General features: G+C 49.5%; 1 long non-coding RNA gene across 1 annotated transcript in view; it reads left to right on the top strand.

Moving 5' to 3' along the window:
- Positions 1 to 20,908, top strand: part of LOC142013987 (uncharacterized) — a 43,204-nt gene extending 22,296 nt beyond the window's left edge. Inside the window, exon 4 of the long non-coding RNA XR_012645849.1 lies at positions 20,889 to 20,908. This is a non-coding gene — a long non-coding RNA (uncharacterized LOC142013987). The remainder of the gene's footprint in view (positions 1 to 20,888) is intronic.
- The last annotated feature ends 496 nt before the right edge of the window (positions 20,909 to 21,404 follow it).

Here is a 21,404-nt window from a genome sequence, read left to right as displayed (position 1 = left end):
CAGCTCTCAGTCCACTATCACCTGGTAGCACAGTCAGATGCCAAACCAGAAGCCCTTTCTTTCATCATGAGATTGAAAATGGAAGCCTGAAGGAGTCGTTCTGAAGGTGGAAGCTAAATGGCATGTCCCTGTACCTCCTGGCTTTGAATACTGCAAACTTAATACGTGGATGGCTTGGAGAGTATAAACGCTATGGGATCTGTACAGCAGCAGCAACAATGCAAAGGTAACCCCAGTGTGGGAAGGAGGGTGACTCATTTCTCTTCATTAATTGCTGTTCCTTTGAAGAGAAACATGGAGAAAACATCCCATAGCTGGAGTCATGATTAACCATCTAATTGTTCTGCTGGTATGTTTACTTAAGGGTTTTCCTTTGCTCTGTGTAAACTAAAAAATAGTTTCTCTCTTACAGTCATTGCACCCAGATGCTAGTCATTAACAGTGCAGCCAGCAGAGCAGTTGTGTATTCCTAGTGCTAACACTTTTTATCCCCATTTCTTTCTTCAGTACTGGAGAGAGCAATAGACCTGGGGGGGTGAAATCATCATCTTGCGCACAAAGCAAATAAAGTACCTTTTCTGCCTCTGCATTGCCTTACCAATATGTCTCCATCTTTGATTGTCAAGGAACACCTCCAGGAGCAAGTGGTTCCCATGGAAATAACCATTCAGTGCTGAGAATGTAACTTTGCTAATAAAAAGGGCAGCTATTGCCAAGTATAATGCTGGCAGAGCTCATCTACTAGGAGCAGTGCTGAAGTTCCAGGTTCATTAGGTCAACAAATAGCTAGCACATGATAATGGCTTTCAGGAGCTACTGACCTGCATAGATATGAACTCAGAACTGAGATATTAAAGATTCCATTGCTCACTGCCACACTGATATCCAGAGCTATCCACTTTACTTATTTTTGTTGCTAGTATTTTATAGGTCTTCTAGCCTGTCCTCAGCGCTTCTCTTATTTAGTATTTGTATTTCTGGAGCAAAGGTAGAGACATCAGCCCCATAGTAGCAGATGCTTCACAAATATTTAGTAAAAGACAGTCCCTGTCTCAAAGTGTGTACAACTTAAAAAGGTGATGGACAAAAAGTGGGAGGGAAAATTGAGGCACAAAATGGTAAAATGACTTTTCTAAGGTTGTACAGCAGGTTGTTTTCAAAAGTGGAACTAGAACCTACGTCTCCTGACTCCTAGTACAGTGTCTCATCCAGTTTTTAAATGCACACTACTAGACATTGTCATGTAGACAGGCACTTAAAGTGTATTTTCGTAGGAAAAAAGTCCACAGCAGTGGCTCCCAGATTCTTGAATTGGATACAGAAGTAAAAACCAGGAGCATAAACATTGGTCAGGCTGGAGCTCAGGATCTGAAGCCCATGGAGGGTGAACCCAAGCCTGAATCTCTACACTACTGTTTTTAGACCCACCATGTGGGCCCTATGAGGCCAGGTGACTGAGCCATGCTCTGAAACTTACTGCTGCAGGATTTTCTGCAAAGTGTGAGAGCACTATTTGATTTGGCTCAGGTGGCTATATCACCCCTGGGGTGTGGTGGACATTGGTATGCTTGACAGATAATGGACTTGGAACAGCCACTGTTGGCACTTCCATACTCATTCATAGTTTTTGTAAGAATGATAAATCTACAGGAAGCTGGTGATTCTGTAGGTGTCACCCATGCTTTTGAGATTATGTGAACCAATATCTCATTACAATGTTTCAGATGGTTGCATCTAGGAAATGAAATAGCAAACAAAGATCCTGGACACAAAGGGTAGTTAAAGTTTCCAGGACATTCTGGTAAGGGTAGGCTTTGATTCCCAATGTACTGAAGAGATAATATTGGGATAGTTACAGTCTGCTCACTTAAAAGCCATCATATCATCTGAATTCAGTATTGTTTCCTCCCTGCCCTAAACTTAGAATCATAGAACACTAGAATTGGAAGGGACCTAGAGAGGTCATCAAGTCCATCCCCCTGCCCTCATGGCAGGGCCAAGCACCATCTAGACCATTACTGATGGATGGTTATCTAACCTGCTCTTAAATATCTCCAGTGACGGAGATTCCCTAACCTCCCTAGGCAATTTATTCCAGTGTTTAACCACCCTGACAGAAAGTTTTTCCTAACGTCCAACCTAAAACCTCCCTTACTGCAGTTTAAGTCTATTGCTTCTTGTCTTGTCCTCAAAGGACAAGGAGAACGATTTCTATCCCTCCTCCTTACAACACTCTTTTAGCTACTTGAGGCTAATGTTCCTGTACGTATTCAAACTATATGTGTATCTGCCCAGAGGAGGTTTCACTTATGGACAAAGGGACTCCTTATTAACCTTCAAGTAGACAACACTGAAATTGGGGATGGCTGAACTAATAGGAGGTTTATGATTTTGAGCCTCAGATTTATTTTTGAGTTGAAAATGGTTCACAAAACTTGCTGGATCTCATGGACTTGATACGGTACTAGCACAAGCTTGAACTTCAGCGGTGGATCCAACCTTCCCCGAAGCTTGAGGCATCAGATCTGATGTTTGGTTGGATCTGTCTTGTAGAGAAGTACCAACCACACAAAATAAAGAATAAAATAGAAACATTGGATTAGGCCCTTCCTCTTAAACCAGCCAGTAAAAGGTTATGATATGATTTTCAACAGCATTTTATTCTTAACAACATTACCTTTCGTACACTTTTGTAAAAGCTAGTGTAGGATTTTCAAAAGCATTCCTCATTGGCTTCACCCTGCTCCCACTGAAGTCAGTGGAAGCTTTATTATCCACTTCGATAGGAGTAGAATTAGGCCAGTGCTGAACATTTTAGACAGTCCACCCTAGCAATTAGTGCAAAGTGGCTTCTTGTATGCTTTGCAATTAACCCATGGTTAATGCTGCAGATTTGTTTTAAGCACATGCATAATGGCAAGAGGGCATAGAATACAGTTTTGCCTAAAGTTTTACATTTAATAAATGTTGCCTGCTCCTCCTCTACCCCCATCCAAATGAAATCTGACTCAATGGCAGCTAAATCTGAAATTTGGCTGTATCTGATCTGCATGTCATTAAGGGACACATTAAAAGAAGTTCTATGCAAGGGCTGTTATTTAGCACTATTTGTCCTGAAGTCACTCCCAGAGGCTCCAGGTTGTGATCATGACCCTCTTGCACTAAGCACTGGGCATGTGTAACCTACACATGTAGGTGTGTGGGTTATACACACAGAATGAGAAAATGGCCTCTTGCCTCAATGTTGTCACATGATGTATTTGGACTGTAAAACAAGGGGGTATAACCAACAGTTGGGCTGAGCACAAAGTAACAATGATGCAATTAAGATTAGTAGATTAAGCATTGGCCTTGACAGACCAGCTGCGTAGTCCCTGGGATCTAACATCAGCAAAACAACCGGTCTCAGGAGCATGGAAATCCATCCCCGGAGAATATGGCTATGCTGGTCTAACCCCTCATGAACACATTCTTCTGTCAATTTTAGCTACTGTGTCTTGGGTAGGTGGATTGCCTATGCCAATGGGATAACCCCTTCTGTGGGAGTAGATTGTGTCTATACCTAACTGCTACCTCCATGCCTGCGCAACTGTGCTGCTGCGGAAATTTAAGTGTAGACATATCCCTGAGTCTTCTTCAGGTGTTCTGTGGGAATTGCAGAAGATGTAGTGGAGCAGAAACATTGAATTTATTCAGTACCAAAACTACACTGCTTATTCTGTGTGGAAATTTGCTGCAGCTCTGCTCTAATTCAAAGGAGTAACTAACTGCAGGGTCATGATGAAGTAGCTACAATGTATTCCAGGCAAGGGGTCTGCCAGACTTGCTGGTTCCCTGGTTAAGGTGTGCGGGACAGCCAGCACCATGCTTCCAGAAGGGGCAGGGCCATGGGAAGAAGGGGCGAGGCTGGGACAGCCAGCCCTCAGTACTGCCCAGAACATGTCATGCCATGCCCAGCCCTTTCCCCAGGCAGCCCTGAGGGCTCCTGCAGGTGCTCAGGAAGCAATTTGCAGCAGTGGTGCTGGGAGCCCCAGGCTTCTTTGAATCCCTGGGCCACGTGTCCTCTTTGCCGTCCCCCACACCCACCTTCTGTGGGCCTGATTCTCAGTGGAGTACAAACCCATGCACATGGAAATACTAGTGTTGTTAGAGATTTTTGATCCAAAGATGATTGACAGTCAGTGAGACTCTTGCTCTTGACTTACATGCATTTTGAATCAGTCCAAGGATGTTCAAGAGGGGTCAGATTTAGGGCGGGGGGAACAAGTTTGCCGATCATACTGTAATACAAATGTGTTCAAAATAGCATGAATAAATCCTACTTAGGTAGCACACATCGGTTGGCATGCAATGCATTTTTATTGCCTCAGATCAGGCTGCTGCTATTTTCGCTGCGTCTAACTGTAGCGTATGTTACCAGGCCCTTATCTGAATATGGTCAATACATTCACAGCATGGTGGGGTCGAAAGCCTTGCCAGGTCCCTTGGGCATGATGTGCACTCAGGACTCTGCACTTGTAGAAGGGGTCAGGCTGTGGGGACAGCGAGCTGTCAGCGCTTCTCAGAGGTGTCACGCTGTACCTTCACCTGGACAGGCAGTCCTCACAGTCACCTGGAGTACACTGAAGCAAGCTCCGGTGGTGATTGAAAGAGTCTGGGGCTCAGGGCCACTGCTACTGCTGTGGTAGCAAAAGCAGCAGCTGGGAGCCCCACGTCCTTTTAAAAGGCTGGACCCAGGGAAAACTTCCCCTTCCCTACCCTTCCGTCAGCAGGCCTGTCACAGAACAGATAATGCTGTCTGTTTCTTCACATCCACTTATAACTGGTGTTCCCTGTAAGCTGAGTGCTTGGATGGCCACCCAGGAGAGATTCAAATGCCACTCAGCTGATTAGCAGAGGATGCTTTTATGCCCACAGCCAATGTCATGTGTTTCTACTGATGGTGCAGTCTGTTCATGCCTTGCTGCACATAACAATTTTATTCCACATGGGGGGTGGGGCTGGAAATGTTAGAGTGAACACTGCTTGTAACCTCTTCTTTCCTGCTGGTGCAAATACTGTAACTTTCTTTTCACTTGGAGATTGCTTGTCCATTTCCTAAAAGGGCTTAATTTGTCCTGTAGGCCCTTTTACTGTCTTTATAGCTCTCTGATCCTGCAGACTGAACAGCTTTCTCTCCCTCGACAGGGTCACTGAAGGACAGAGGAGGAATGTTAATAGAGCAGGATCCAAAACCAGGCACAGCAGCTGCCTGGATTATGGCAAACAGAGGGTGTTGAAGCTGCCAGTCAGGCCCTTTTCATCAGCATGAATTTAGTTCCAATGAACATGGAGATGGTGGGGAGCAAAGGCTTAAAAGGTGCTCAGTGAAGGTGGCATTTTTAATTGTGCAGGATATGTTTGTGGTTTTCTGCTGTGTTCTACTCCGGGCTTCCCTCACTACATTTGTGTGAAAGGATGGCCAGCCAGGTGTGATCTTGGAACACTTGACTTCAGCCAGCAGATGGTGAGATTCACGCTGGCTTCGCTCTCTTTCCCCTAGTGACCATAACACTTCTGGTTTTAAGATAGTAAAAGACTCATTCATTCTCTTTGTAGCTCACTCACTAGAGGGAGACAAACAGGTCTGGCCGTTGTGTTGTGTTGTGACGGAGACTCAGGGTGTCCTCCAACTTTGTTTGTGTATGTGAATATGATGGGGCTTCTCTTTAGAGCTTGTGCACGTTTGTATGCATAAAGCTCATTGTGAAATGCATGTCTGTGTAAGTCCACACCTGCCACATGTGCTCTTGTGCTGTGTATACATCTCTGAATTAATTGGGTGTGTTTGTGTGTGTGCAGGAGTACAATGGGCGGAAGAAAAGAGAAAACCCTTAGAGCCGGGACACACCCCTGCAAAAGAAAACTTGAGCTCCTTTATAAACTCAGTGTTTCAGACAGCCAGACTCAGAGTGGGGGATCCTGGTTCCGGTGCCAAACTTGCGGTTTTCTCTAAATCATTTTGCAGGGCCTTTCTTTGCTGGCTATAAAATCTTCACTTGAAATGCAATTACCCTAATGTAGGGAAGAGAATAGGCACCAACTTTGCAACATCAGAAGAGGAGCAGAGAAATCTGCCTCATGCCCCCTCTTCCTTTCAAACAGTGACATGTCCCATAGAGCTAGAGCAATAGATTAAAGGGGAGAGATTTGGGCCAGATCCTCATTTAGTGTAAATCGATGTAGCACCATTGACATCATAGCTGTGTCTACACGTGCACGCTACTTCGAAGTAGCGGCACTAACTTCGAAATAGCGCCCGTCGCGGCTACACGCGTCGGGCGCTATTTCGAAGTTAACTTCGACATTAGGCGGCGAGACGTCGAAGTCGCTAACCCCATGAGGGGATAGGAATAGCGCCCTACTTCGACGTTCAACGTCGAAGTAGGGACAGTGTAGACGATCCGCGTCCCGCAACGTCGAAATTGCCAGGTCCTCCATGGCGGCCATCAGCTGGGGGGTTGAGAGACGCTCTCTCCAGCCCCTCAGCTCACTGGTGGCCGCGTGGAGCGGCCCCTTAAAGGTCCCCTCCCCCTCCCTGCCTCTGCAGGAAGCTGAGGGAACGTGCAGGCTGCAGCCTGCACACGCGGCCAGCCTGCACCACCCTCAGCCCCTGAGAGCTGCAATGGCTGCCCGGCAGCCCCCCCCAGCGCCCCCAGGGGACCCCCCCCAAGGGGAGCCAGGGCAGCCAGCCCAGCCAGAGGGCCAGCCAGGCTGGGAAGCGGCAGCGGGGCCCCTCCTGGACGGAGGCCGAGCTGCGGGACCTGCTGGGGCTCTGGAGCGAGGAGAAGGTGCTCCAGGTAATGGGGAGCAAGAGGCGGAACGCGGATGCGTTCGCTCGGCTGGCTGACGGCCTGGCTGCCCGGGGTCACCCTACCCGCACTCCTGACCACGTTAGGAGTAAGGTGAAGGAGCTGCGGCAGGGTTACGCCCGGGCCCGGGATGCGGCCAGCCGATCTGGGGCTGCCCCCGTCACTTGCCCCTTTTACAGGGAGCTCAGGGACATCCTGGGCTCCCGGCACACCTCCTCCCCTCCGGCCACCCTTGAGACCTCGGCTGATGAGGCCCAGCAGGCCCTGCAGCCGGAGTCCGCCCCGGAGGCAAGCCCCGCACCCCGGGGGCCCCCCCGGAGGCCATCCCCGGGACATCACGGCAGGAGGAGGAGGAGGAGGAGGAGGAGGAGGGGGGCTCCTCCTCCGCAGAATCCAGCCTGCAGATCCTCCTCCTGCCATCCCGGAGCAGCAGCAGGTCCTCCGACCCCCGGGGATCTCCGGACCGTGGGAGCGGACCGATAGGTAGGTACCCCTCTCTGGTGGACACCCCTGGGCTTGAGGGGCAGGGGTAAGAGATATGTGTCCAGGGCCCCCCACATGCTCACATGGCCATGGCCCCAAGGACACCAGGGCCATGGCCCTCACAGCACTGCAGCCATCAGCCCCTGCCCCCCACCACCCCGCATGACAGTGCCATGCCCCATCCCCGGGCCAGGGGGGAGCGGAACCTCGAGGGGCCCCCGGGAGGAGGGGGTGGGACACCCTGCAGCAGCAGCATGTGATGGAGTGGGGGGAGTGCCAAAGGGAGACTCAGGCTACATATGAGCCCCAAGAGCCGAAGAGCTCCCAGGGCCAAAGGAGGATCCTGGCGCTACAGCTGGCAGGTGACACCTGCCCTGAACAAACAGGAGGGAGGAGCCGAGCTGGCTTGGAATTGGGGGGCGAGGGCGGGGGCCACAGGTAGAGGCTAGGGGAAGGGAGAGCTGGTAGGCAGCCAACCTGAGGAGGGGGAAAGCTGCATCCCAGAGGGGCCCCCCTTGGGGTCTTCTCCCCACGACGGGTTGGAAGGACTGTCTCTTCCGACAGCTGGTGCTGTCACTCCTGCCAGAAACTGGCCATCTGTGGCCTAAGAAAGCTCTCCTGCTCTCAGACCCTGCGGGGTGAAGTGAGAGTCACTCCCACCAGGGGACGGGGTGCAGGGCAGGGGGACCCCTGAACCCCATCCATCACAGCAGCATCTCCCGGGGACGGGGATGGGGAACCTGCAGCACAGGGCTGGGGGGACAAAGGCCACGGCTCGGGGCCCACACTAACACCTGTCTCCATTCTTCTTCCCCACCTCCTCTCCTGTGTCCTGCACCTGCACCATCAGAAGAACCGGAAGAGAGCGCCGGCGAGGCGTCAGTCGTCCCGGAGAGCCCTCCGGGACCATCGCTCCAGGGCAGCCCCTCGGCCGAGGACCGACCGGCCCCGCGGCGGGCTAGACGGCGGACCCCGCGCCTCCAACCGCCGCCGGCGACGGACCCCCAGCTGCTGGCCATCCTCCGTCGGCAGCTGGAGGTCACGGAGCAGCACCTCCAGCTGCAGGAGCGGGCGCTGGCCTGGCGCCAGGAGGCATGGGGGGCCTATTTGCAGACATTTAACCGCCTGGTGGACTACTTGGCCCCCCATGCCGCGCCGGCCGACCCATCGCCCGCCCTGCCCGCTTCTGCAGCCCCACCACCAGCTGCTCCGCCCGTCGCCGGCCCGTCCGCCGTCGCCCCGCCACCCACCCGCGAGGGCCAGAGTGCCGAGGGACCCCTGGAGCCACCTGACACTCGCCGGCCCCCATACCTTCCGGTCCAGCCCGCTCCCACCCAGCCACGGACCAGGCTGCGAGCGCGGCGGGGCTCCCGGCCGGCCACGCCCAGTGCCAGGCTATAGGGGCGAGGGGCCCGGGACGTGGCCCCCCCCCTTGTATATAGTTGGACCCTGTTTTTTTGGTCCCCCCGTTTGCCCCGTCCCCCCCATGTAAATAGTTCTCCCCTTTCTCCTCCCTGGTTTTCTTTTTATTATTTATGGCACACAGTTGTGTCTTTGGATTGTTTTATTTTTGTACATATTGCTTTTGTTGAACGTTTGTACCTAGTTTTCTGTCTGTGGTTCACATATTTATTTACATCCAAAAAAAAAAAAGGTTCGGCAAGAAAAAAAAAAATTTACGTTCAGCCACAAGTGCGTGCTGTCATTTGTCCAGGACAAGTGGGAGGGGGGGGCGGTGGGGTGCTCCATGGTGTGGGCGTTGGGGCAGGAGTGTGGGGGAGGAAGGGGCGGGCAGTAGGGGGCCTGGGCAGAGTTCACCCCGCAGCCTGTTCGTCGAAGTGGGCCTGCAGGGCCTCCCGGACCCGGGTCCCCTTGGGGTCCACCTGCCGACTGGGGGCAGCAGGTGGCTGGACATGTGCCCTGCCGGCCTCCGCAGCCCAGCCCTGGAAAAAGGTCTCCCCCTTGCTCTCGACCAAATTGTGCAGGGCGCAGCAGGCACCCACAATCTGGGGGATGTTGTTGGGGCCTGCATCCAGGCAGGTCAGGAGACATCTCCAGCGTCCCTTCAGGCGGCCAAATGAGCGCTCCACCACCTGGCGCGCACGGTTCAGGCGCTCGTTGAAGTGCTCCTGGCTAGCGGAGAGATGGCCCGTGTAGGGGTGCATGAGCCATGGCCGGAGGGGGTAGGCCGCATCTGCGATGACACAGAAGGGCATGGTGGTGTCCCCTAGAGGGATCTCCCGCTGGGGGATGTAGGTCCCCGCCTCCAGCCGGCGGCACAGGCCCGAGTTCCGGAAAACCCGGGCGTCGTGGGTGCTGCCAGGCCAGCCCACGTAAATGTCCTGGAAACGTCCCCGGCTGTCCACCAAGGCCTGCAGGACGACAGAATGGTAGCCCTTGCGATTGAGGTATTGTCCGCCACTGTGATGCGGGGCACGGATGGGGATGTGAGTCCCATCCAGAGCCCCGAAGCAGTTGGGGAAGCCCAGGGTGGCAAAGGCGGCGATGGTGGCATCTGGGTCCCCCAGCCTCACGAGCCTGTGCAGGAGCATGGCGTTGATGGCACGCACAACCTGCAGAGAAAGCACATGGGACAGCCCCAATGAGGGGTGAGCAGGGTGTGCGTGGCCCTGCCCTGCCCTGCCCTGCCCTGCTCTGGCCCCCCTGCCCTGGCCCCCCTGCCCTGCTCTGGCCCCCCTGCCCTGCCCTGCCCTGCCCTGCCCTGCTCTGGCCCCCCTGCCCTGGCCCCCCTGCCCTGCTCTGGCCCCCCTGCCCTGCCCTGGCCTCCCCCCGTGGGTTCGCTTACCTCCATGAAGACAGCCCCGACGGTGGCCTTTCCGACACCAAACTGCTGTCCCATGGATCGGTAGCTGTCCGGAGTGGCCAGCTTCCAGACAGCGATGCCGACCCATTTGTGCACTGTGAGGGCACGCCGCATGGCAGTGTCCTGGTGCCTGAGTGCGGGGGTGAGCCACTGGCACAGCTCCAGGAATGTCTGCTGGGTCATCCTGAAGTTCCTGAGCCAGTGGTCGTCGTCCCACTCCCCAAGCACCAGCCACTCCCACCAGTCGGTGCTGGTGGGGTAGCTCCACAGCCGCCGGCGTGTGAGGCGGGGGGGTGGAGCGGGGTGCTGCAGTTGTAGGGGTTGAGCCCTGCTGCCCTGGGGGCATCTCCTCCCCTGGGGCAAGGAGGTGCTCAGCTGCCTCCCACATGGCATGGGTCAGGGCAAGCCCTGCTCCTGCCGGGAGGGCTGGGTGGACCTCTAGCTGCTGCTGCTGCTGCTGCTGCTGCTGCTGCTGGGGGTCCATGACTGCGGTGCCCGGGGTCTGTGTGCCTATGGCTCCTCAGACCGCGTGCTGTGCAGGCTGTGTGTGCCTGGGAGGGACCCTTTAAGGGAGCGGCTAGCTGTTGCCCCGGAAGCGCTTGTCCGCCCTGTGACCCTGTGTGCAGCTGTGCCTGGCATCCCTATTTCGATGTGTGCTACTTTGGCGTGTAGACATTCCCTCGCTGCGCCTATTTCTATGTTGGGCTGCGCAACGTCGAAGTTGAACATCGACGTTGCCGGCCCTGGAGGACGTGTAGACGCTATTCATCGAAATAGCCTATTTCGATGTCGCAACATCGAAATAGGCTACTTCGATGTAGGCTTCACGTGTAGACGTAGCCCATCAGAGCTATGCAAATAGAACCACAGCTAGCCCATATTAGGTGCTGTATAAAGAGAGAGAAATCTTAGATAGCACAAGCCACATCTGTTGGAGTCAATGGTGCTGTTCTGATTTACGCCAGCCGAGGATCTGACCTTTTGTGCATCTGATTAATTCACAGAATCCTAGAACTGGAAGGGACCTCTAGGGCTCTTCCATCCAGTCCTCTGCCCTCCACCGGCCCATCCAGAGGAGGAAGACCCGTGCTTTTGGGGGCACTGTGGCAGCCACCACAGTTGTCAAAGGATGGGATGGCGGGAGGGATTGCTGGGGCAAGGTGCAGTGGGGGTGGTGGGGGCGGGTGGTAACAGCAGCAGGGGTCACTCCCCTGGCCCTTCCCCCCACCCTTGCATTCACCACATGGGTGGCACAAACAGCAGTCTACTCCTCTCTGCCATACCCGTCCTTCTGGTTCACTGAGCCCCACTTCTCCATGGCGACAGGAAGCTGGATATGGCAGAGCATGGCTGCATGGAGAGTGGGTGTGGGCGGAGATGAGGGGTGGAAGCCCCTGCTGCTCACAGCCATACCCTGCTCCAGGTCATCCCCAGCCAGGCTGACTGGGGAGAGGGACAGGGGTCAGGATGGAGGTGGAGCCGGGGGCAGGGCCTGTGGTACGGGGTGGGGAGTTTACTGGGTCTCCAGAGCTAGGATACTGGGGGAGGGGATTGCCCTGCTCCTTTTTGGGTGGCCCTGCCTGCACTCCTGGGAGGATCAAGTTTAACCACACACCCGTGGGTATGGTTCATTGTCCCATGTAGTGTCAACTTGACCACTTATAGAGAGAAACAATGAGCATCCTCCACAGCCTTAGCTGAGAGTCACCTGGCTTTTAGCTGGAATGGTAGAGGCTCCTGCACTAAATGCCAGAGGGCCCAGGCTGAAATCTGCCTGTGGTCAGTTACACAAGCACTGTCTAGACCAGTGGTTCTCAACTAGGGGTATGTGTACCCCTGGGAGTATGGAGCGCTTCTAGAGGGTTTGGTAACTCAGTGTTTCTCCACCTTTTTATGAATAAAAAATTGGACTCATTTTATATTCATCTTTTTTTTATTTGTCCTTTTTGCAGAATCATAAGTATGATGTCAAGTTTATTGCCTATGGGCAATTTCTTCCAACCAACCAGTTATGTTTAATTTGTTTAAACAAATACGTTTCAGTGGTAGAAAAAAATATGTGTCTGAAAATTGTAGGTACTGGGGGTACTCATATTTTTTTTTTAAAAAGTGGTACTTTATTGAAAAAAAAAAGGTTGAGAAACACTGATCTAGAGTATCCCTGTCAGGAATACTTTAGCCAAGTGTTTTCTATTGAATACTTTACTGGAAATGGAAATTCTTGTTTCCTTTTGTTAAAATTTCTTTCCCTGCCTTCCACATTCCACTTCCTTCCTATTCTCACTTCTGTGGGTCTTTGCATATCATTTCCTCTGCTCTTAGCCACATCACTCAAACAGTAAAGGGTAGAGAAACCCAAACTGGTAGAACTCCCTCCAGGAACCACTTTGGCAGGGACTCTGAGATAGCCAGACGTGCTGTTGCTCCATTCGTGCCTACTCTGAAAATAAGAAGGTGGTTTTGGTCTCCTGGAATGTCCATTTGGTACCATTTACCAGCATTAAGTTCATATTTAGGTGGACGATATACAGATGGAATAGCTCAACTTGCTTTCATAAAGCCAGCAGGGCAGCGCCAGTGGGAAGTGAATTATTGAACACCCACCTCCTGCAGCATGTCTTTTTGCTTGCAATCATCCTGCAACTCTATTTATGATCTCTCCCCTCCCCTGTTTCATGTTGCATGTGTTAGATTCAGAGAAGGTGGATGGAGAAACCCTTCCTTAAATCCAGTCGCCCTAATGCTGCTGCTGTGAGAAGAATTCATCTGTTAGATGCAGGCAGGAACACTAGAATTGTGACTTGGGCTTGTCTATATCTACCCTTACAAAATGATGAAGTGGTGCATCATGGGATTAGTAACAGTGGAACACATAGAGTGCAGCAGCTGGGCCTCAGGTAGTTTTATCTTTTGGTCCTGGTTTGATGACACAGCAATAAAAGATGGTGTCTTGTGAGAGCTCAGGCTGCATCCAGCAGCATCCTGTGTGAATTGCTGTTTCTAAATTGCCGAGTTTACCCTTGTGGGTTGCTGACTTACACCCAAAGGCAGGAAAGATTTAAGCATCTTTTTAGGTCAGTCCCTGTTCAGGTCAGCATTTAAACTTCAACTCAACATTAAATATGTGCTGAATCCCCCAGTCTGAATGACATGATAGGTAATGACAGAAAAGAGGAAGCATGGAGGGACACAAGCCCTGTCTCTCTACTAATGCCCATGAACTCTGTCCCAGGCGGGTGGGGGTGGGGTGGGGAAGACAGTTCCATGTTGTCTGTGTTCACAGACCTGTAGCTGTCTTCAATTTAGTGCCATCTGCCCACCAGAAAGTGGCCTGACACCTCTGATTCATTTCACAAAGGCCTTCAAATAACATCAGTTATGTTAACATTGTTGGGTCTGTCAGGGATTTGAATGCATAACCCTGGGGGAAATAAGTCTCTCTATTCTGCTGCCAGTCCTGTGAGCTAGAGAGATCCCTACAATCTGTTGTTTGAAAGGTACAATTATTTTTCTCTCTCTCTCCCTCTCTCTCTCTCTTTGGGTTTTGTGCTGTCGCTCACTGCTTATATCTAGGCATCTTTTGTCTCAAACAGTTTGAAAGTAGTAAAGTCCCTAGTAGTCTTTGTGCTATCTCAGGCTTTTCTTCCTTGCAAATGATGTTAAAATCATTCTGGTTTTAGTGGAATCGCTTTACTTAATAGGAAGGGTAAAGGAAAGTATGTCCCTGCTTAAGGTAACCATGATGTGATAGCAGTGAAAGCGTTAAATACCTTTGAGAGGTAACAGTTCTGATCTCTGTCCCATTAACAAATCAGTTAGAATTGTTCTAAATAATCTGAGGTCACACTTCCATCTCTTATTTCACTGGCTGGGTATGTTGTCTGTCAAACACAATCTGTTTCTTATTTGCGTATCTCCAGTTGCCACCAAATATAGTGCCTACAAATGAAGCACTGAGCCCTATTTTTAGACCCCCTGCACCAGTTTCAGAAGTTCATTGAAACTTGTGGGCACTCAGGATCTCTCAGTAGGTTCACCGTTATTCAGTACATAAGCATGATCTTAATTTTAAACATGCCCTGAATTCCCATTGTCTGAACAACAGAACAAGGACAGTTCATGGCAGATTCAGATCCCTTAATATGGTTTTAGATGTGAAATGTAGGCACCTACATTTGTAAAAATCACTCTATTATTCCCGGCAAAAGAGAAACATCATTCCTATGATCTAATATGGTGCACATGGTACAGTGCCACAGGCACTGAGCAGATGGAGGAGTATCTAAGGGTATTATCTCTCCTAGGAAATTGTTCTCATAACTAGACTGAAAATAATACATTTCTTTGTTACTTTGGGTAATCTGATTTCTTTTTAGCTTTTTCTTTTTTTTACTGATTTAAAAGAATGCTCAGTCTAGAGTCCATCTGTGCGTGGGAGAAGGGTGGGTGGCAGGCAAGTTCGTCAAATCCCCTGTAGCTTGAATCACTTTTGAGCACAGACAAAATTCTCTTTCAGCTCTTTTTTGGGAAACCGCCGACTCCAAGGAGACGGGCCTGAAGATGTCATATTTTTGTTTTTAGTTTGCTTTTGGGGTTTGGAGGTTTTGTAATGGTCAGAGGCTTCAGAGGTCAAAATGCCGGCCTGAGCCTTGGCAGCAAACTTGTTGAATTGTGGTCCAGATTCTTCTCTGATTTTAAATCAGTCTCAGATCCCTTTATCCAAATTTACACCAGTGTGAAAGGAGAACTGGGCTCACTCTGTGTCAGCTTGTGATCCTGTAACCAGGCACGTGACTCCCTGCTGCAGCATCTGTTGCTGGTTACTTAGGGAATTAGCTCTTCCAGCCTCTTCTGGCCACTGTCTTGCTCGCTGTTACCTGCCTTCTGTTCTCCATCAACTTGTATCAGGGCCTGCATCCCTCCTAGACCATGGGGCTCTACCCTAAGGGTACTACCCTGCCACAGTGCCCCCTCACTCTGGGGTCCTGCCCTCCTAGGGTATCCCAAACCCTGATACCCACCTTGTCTCGGTGACCCACTGCCAGTCATCATATAGCCCCTTACCTCAGGGGCAAACTGCAAACTGAAATAGCCACTCATCATTGGCAAAGGGGTTTTGGACCATTTGCCTTCTGCTGCCCTGGCTGCCGCCCTGCAATCCTAGTACCCTCAGGCCTTGTGTCAGGCCCTGCAGCCTGGGAGCTTGCCTGGCCAGAGCTCCTTCAGCTCTGCCTGCCTTTCCCCCAGTCCTGCTCTGTGTTAGGAAGCCCCTGTAGCTTCCCTGGCAGCTTTCCCCCACCCAACCCTGCAGCAGCCCTCATTTATACAGCCCTCAGCTGGGCCCTAGTTGGCTGATACATGCCACAACTGCGGGCTCCACAATCTCAGCCCTTTCCCATGGCTGGGTTCAACCCTTGTCAGGCCCGTACAGGGCCAATGTCCAGGCACAGACCCCCTTACCTTACTTGATGAGCACTTTCTTAAACTGAAATCACTGGGTCTAATCATGTGAATAACTACCCATGAATATGTGTAAGTGAAATTTGGGACCCACGTATTTCTGTATCTACTGAGCCCTCTGACTGGAACCCCACGTGGGGTATATTTGTTCAAAACTCTTTCTTCTGTAGGAGTAAAATTACTTCTCTGTGGATCTTGACTCATATTCTCCTCTCCCTGTAGGTGTGAAACTTTCATCTTCTCTATGATATTCTGTTCTCCTCTCATGTAAATCTTACATGTAAATTTTGCTGTTGACATTACACACCATCTCCTATAAATCTGAACCTTGCTTTGCTTTGCTGGTCTATATAAGAACAGCCACACTGGGTCAGATCAAAGGTTCATTTAGCTCAGTATCCTGTCTTCCAACAGTGGCAAATTATGGGTGCCCCAGAGAGAATGAACAGAACAGGTAATCATGAAGTGATCCATCTCCTATTGCCCATTCCCAGCTTTTGACAGAGTCTGGGGGCACCATTCCTACCCATCCTGGCTAATAGCCATTGATGGACCTATCCTCGATGTATTCATCTAATTCTTTTCTGAACTCTGTTTGAAGTCCTGGTCTTCACAATGTCCTCTGGCAAAGAGTTCCACAGGTTGACTCTGCACTGTTTGAAAAATACTTCCCTTCATTGGTTTTAAACCCACTATCTGTTAATTTCCTTTGGTGGCCCCCAGCTCTTGAGTCATGATTTTATAGACCTCTATCATATCCCCCCTTAGTTTCCTCTTTTCTAAAATGAAAAATCCCAGTCTTTTAATGTCACCTCCTGTGGCAGCCATTCCAAAGCCATAATTGTTTTTGTTTCCCTTTTCTGAACTTTAAAAGCAAAGAAAGAATACAACTTTCAGGGAGACACTAAAAACCATTGTGCAAAGTTTTGTCTATCCTTTCTCACTCATGGAAGCATACTGTCTGGAGAGACAGGGAGGGAAAAGACATGTAGCTCATAAAATATGCCTTCTCTTTGGCTTAGATTATAATAACAAAGTGTCTGAGTCACCACATGGTACATTGATACGAAGCAACTGCCTGCAGGAAAACCAAAGCCATGCATTTTTCTGCAAAATGAGGCAGGAAAAAAACACTCCGTTTATTTTCATTCTTTTGGCTAATCTAACTTGCTTCTCTTTCTCATTAACCTTTAGAAAATAAAGCTAGCTTTCCTGAGGGGAAAATACTGTTTTGTCTCCTTATCCCAAGCATGGCTAGCCTTCAGCATTCAAATTTGGCTGGAAACCTATGTTGTGTGGCTTCTTAGTCTGTTATTATGAGCCTTGCTTCTGGCCTGAAAGGATTTGGGTTCAAAGCCCACTGAAACTATTGTTGAGGCTGGGAAAAATATAGCGCACATGAGTCCTGATCCAAAGCCCATCGAGGTCAACAGAAAGATGCAGCTGGGCCATGAATTAGCTTTTTTGTGAGGAATGTAGTGGAAGGACTTGAGCAGAAAAAAAAGGGCTGAAGTACTCGTACTTTCTCAAGGCATAAATTGTATAACTTCACCTGAATTGGGAAGGGAGATGAGGAAATGGAGTCCATAGAAAGCTTGTCTGTACCCTTCAGGTAGTAGGGTCTGCTTCAGGGCTTGCTTGCTAAATTCTGTGGAAAATGGTATTTTCCTGTGAAGAGGGTTTGCAAAGGATGGGTGTTTTTCCTTCTCAGGTAATCATAGAAGTGTTTGTTTTGAGCTTGTACTACAGAGTCTGGGCCTGAGCTGATGTAAATCAGCTCAGGCAATGGATTTGTGAAGTCAGGAGTGCTATGCTGGCTTGCACCAGTTGAGTGTCTGGCCCTATGTTTTTTTTAAAAAGGTTTTAATGAAGGATAACATGAGAATTAGTCAGTTTCACCTGTCTCAATTACTGCTAAAGGTAATCTGAAAACAAATAAAAGGAACACAACCTCAAGTAAGGAAAGTAGAGGCCTGTACCCTGTTAGATAATAGGTTGGTGTAAGTTGGCGTAGCTCTGTCGATTTGGATCTGGTGCAGTGTATTTGTCTATATTTACTTAGAGAAACTATCGTTTGGTTGAGGTATCCTGGCTTAACATTCCATGCTTTACATTTCTCTGTACTGTCAGTACTAACTCATTGTTTTACAAAGCAACTTGGGCTACATCTGAGATGTGCATGACAGGTGCCATCTAACACCAAACAGTGCTCAAACATTCAGGGCTAGCTGTTCAGATGGGCTTGATCAGCACAGTTCCATTGAGAACAGTAGAGATGTGCTGTGAGGATCTGAGAGTTGGGGAAATTCGTCCCCGTTCTCCAAGGCCCTATGCATGATTTAAATTGCACTTCACACTTCATCCTAATTGGATTTGTGGTTTACTAGGGTTTCCAGCCCTGGGGAATTGGCATCAATCTCCTAGAGACTATTGAAAGCAATCCTGGAGATTTTAATAGGCTAGTGTAAGAAAATGGAATGGCTTCAGTCAGAGTTGGCAAACCTATTAGTCACCCCTTTTAAGGGAAGTGAAAGGTTGTCTTTGGGGTTCTAGTGGGATGTTTCTGATAATCTGCTCTTGCGGTGAACATTGACTAGGTACCATGCTTTGTTCAGAGTAAGAATTCATTTTCAATGCATTAATTAACAACTTTATTGAACCTACAAACATATGAACAATACAACAGATGCTGTTCATGCTATTTGCCACCAGATGGCACGCTTTATATATGCTAACTTTATACCGGGTTTCATACTTATACTGCACTTTATACAAAACTCCTGTTCTCCAATAAGGGCCCTTGAATGGTGGAAAACGAACACACACATATCATTGCAAATAAAATTATCTGTAACTACTGTTGGACTTGGTTACCATTTTAAGGGAATAGAATTCCCTGGGTGGCATTCAGTGCACCAGGTAATTTTTTTCCATTCATGGGTGGAATATATTTTGTTACATGCACCGAGGCATGTGAAGATGTGCACCACCAATGGAAACACATGATGCTGTGGGTGGCTGTGGGCATTCTGCTAATTAACTGGGTGGCACCTGAATCACTCCTGGGCAGCCAACCAAGAGCTAAGCTTATAGGGAACAGTGGTGGTATTGCCCTCAGGTTCTACCCCAACACCAAGCCGTGCCCAAAGTCAAAATTAGATGACATGTGCTTTCGTAGACTCCATTAGATTGGTTCTCCCTCAATGGGGTTCAGAAATGGCCCAGGATAGCCTAACAAGTAGGCTTAATGGACAAACCTTTAAGGACCGAGCTTCTAAGAATTATAGGGTGGTCTGAATCTAAGCTTGGATAGGCCTCCCAGTGCAACAGGCAAATATTGTCACCCTTATTTTACTGGTGGGTAGCCAAGGTGTAATTAATAACGAGTCCATGGTAGAGCCTTAGGATGATACCTAATCCTCCAGACCACAGCTCCACACACATGCTTAGGTCTACACATTCAGACTGCTAATATATTGGGTGTCTAATGAGGGAAATCACTTGCTGCCCTACATTTAGTGCAGTTCTTTAGGGCAGTGCAAAATAAGTGGGAAATGGTACTGGTTTCATTGAGTAGGTTGTGTATATATGCCCATTTTGCACTGGTGTTAATAGCATGAGGAACCATGCAAAGCCATACCACTAGGTCAATTCAGCCTGAACCAAATCTTTACAGAGCTTTGGAAAAATCTGGGTAGCTTTTAGTAACATTTGTTATTTGTTATAATTGTCATTGATCTTACCACAACCTGGCTCTGTCCAGGTCCTTTTATCAAGGTTCTAAAAAAGAGCACAAAAAGCTCATTGCACAGCCTACCTTTTTTTCCAAAAGTGGTGGGGTTGAGCCAGGAGAAATGGGTGCTAAGCCTGGCTCTGCCACTGATTTGCACTGTGACCATGGGCAAGTCACTTCCCTTCTCTGTGCCTCAGTTTTGCCTCCCTCGAGGGCTCTCTTGTCTATTTTGACTGTCATTTCTTCAGAGCAGGAGCTGTCTGTTACTATGTGTGTATGCTGGTAGGTGTTTCTGAAGTATAAATAATTTTCAACCGGGGTGACGTAAGCGGGGGTGTATGAGGGGTCACATGCATCCTATCCCAGCACCACGCCCCCCACACTCACCAGAAGCAGTGCTTCTCTCAGGTTGTGCTGCTCCATGAGAGGGAGAGGACCACCCCTGCACTTACTGGAAGCGGCACGATTCTATTCTCAGGCTGTACTACTCTGGGGGAGGGGTAGCACTGCTCTTGCCCCTCCTTCTCTGGGGTGGTGAGGAGGTTGGGCCTGTGGCAGACAGGGTTTGTTCCAGCCCTTCCCCGGGCTGAGGGGAGAGGCATGTGGTTAGTGACCCTCTGGGACCTCCCTTACTTCTGGTTTCAACACCCGAAACACTGGGGTTTTAACTGAATTTAAAATAACCACCAAACTTTCTGAGGTTCAGACAAATATAGTGATGTGGCAAAATCCCTAGGAAGTCTGAAAGTTTAGCAGTGTCTTTCCTCCAGCATTGACAGCCATAGTTTAGGTTTGCTTCGTGTGGGTGAGAAGGAGGGAGATTTGATGGGAGCAGTTGTTGGAGCATTTTAAAGGACACATCAACCTTCACATGATGTGAATCGTGCTGCTGTGAAACCCAGCAGAATGCTGGAAGGGTGACGAAAAGCACAAAATAGCCTAGTCCTTTTAAGGAGCACTCCCTGTTGTAAACCTTCCAAATTAATTTCCTGTGAGGTCCACCTACAGATATCTACAAAGAAGGGCCTAGTAGTCCTAGGAAGGAGGGGTTATGCAGAATTTTACTACCCTCTCCTGTTTCCTTATGCTGGGATGACAGTCTTCTCCAATGAGCTTCAGGTCAGTTTGACCTGGAAAGATCCTGTTTAGCATGACCTATTCTGGGAAGTGAAAACTGACTGATAGCCAGCGAGAGGTTCAGTCCACATGGGGGGTCTCAGATCATTGACAGCCAGCAGGGATTGGACCAAATCATCATCTCTTCTAGGTCACAGGGCTAACACAGCTATTGAGTGCTACCTGTCTGTGGCACAAGCACAGTTTGGTTACAGTTTTGTTGGTGGGCTGGTTTTGTTGGTGAAAAACTGGTTTAGTTCATTGGGAACTCTCTTCACATGGAGTTTGAACACACTTACCAACATCTGTTGAAAGGCCAGTGAAGATGAAACCTACATTCCACCATCAAGATGGGATCCGAAACTGGGTTTGAACCTAACTCTCCACTCTGGTTTCTCATTTGTTTTCATGAACACTGAAGAAAGTAGTCTGTGGCATCGTCTACGCTATGAACAAGGGGTCTGAACCCCTGCACATGTACATGAACTTGCTTGTAATGTAGATGTAGCTGTTTCCAGACCCTGCGCCTTCCGTTCTTCGTTCTTGTGAAAGGTAAACAGCTGAGCTTTGCCAATTCAATTAAAACACACACATACACATTACATAATGAAAGAAGAATGTTGCCCCCTGATGCCTAGCCCTGTAATCTAATCTGCTGGCTGGTGGACCCCCAAAGATGATGCTCACATCCTTTGCTGGAGGTCTCATCCCTCTTCTCTCTAGCTCTTTCAGTCTCTCTCTCTCCACACACACACTCCTCTCTGTTTTTCTTCCCTTGTTGGCTTCCTCTAGCTGTATTGTTTTAAATTGGCAGCTGGGCTGTCTGCCAGTTTAAATTTCATCTGCCTTTCTCCTCCTCCTCTTCTCTCCACCTTCCCTCCACTCCCCCCCCTCATCCTCAGAAGTGATAGTGTTTACTTTCTCCACTGCTTTCTCA

The sequence above is a fragment of the Carettochelys insculpta genome, chromosome 6 (assembly GCF_033958435.1).
Source record: "Carettochelys insculpta isolate YL-2023 chromosome 6, ASM3395843v1, whole genome shotgun sequence".
NCBI lineage: Eukaryota > Metazoa > Chordata > Testudines > Carettochelyidae > Carettochelys > Carettochelys insculpta.
Note: the sequence above shows the minus strand (reverse complement) of the source record. Positions and strands in the feature narration are given on the sequence as shown.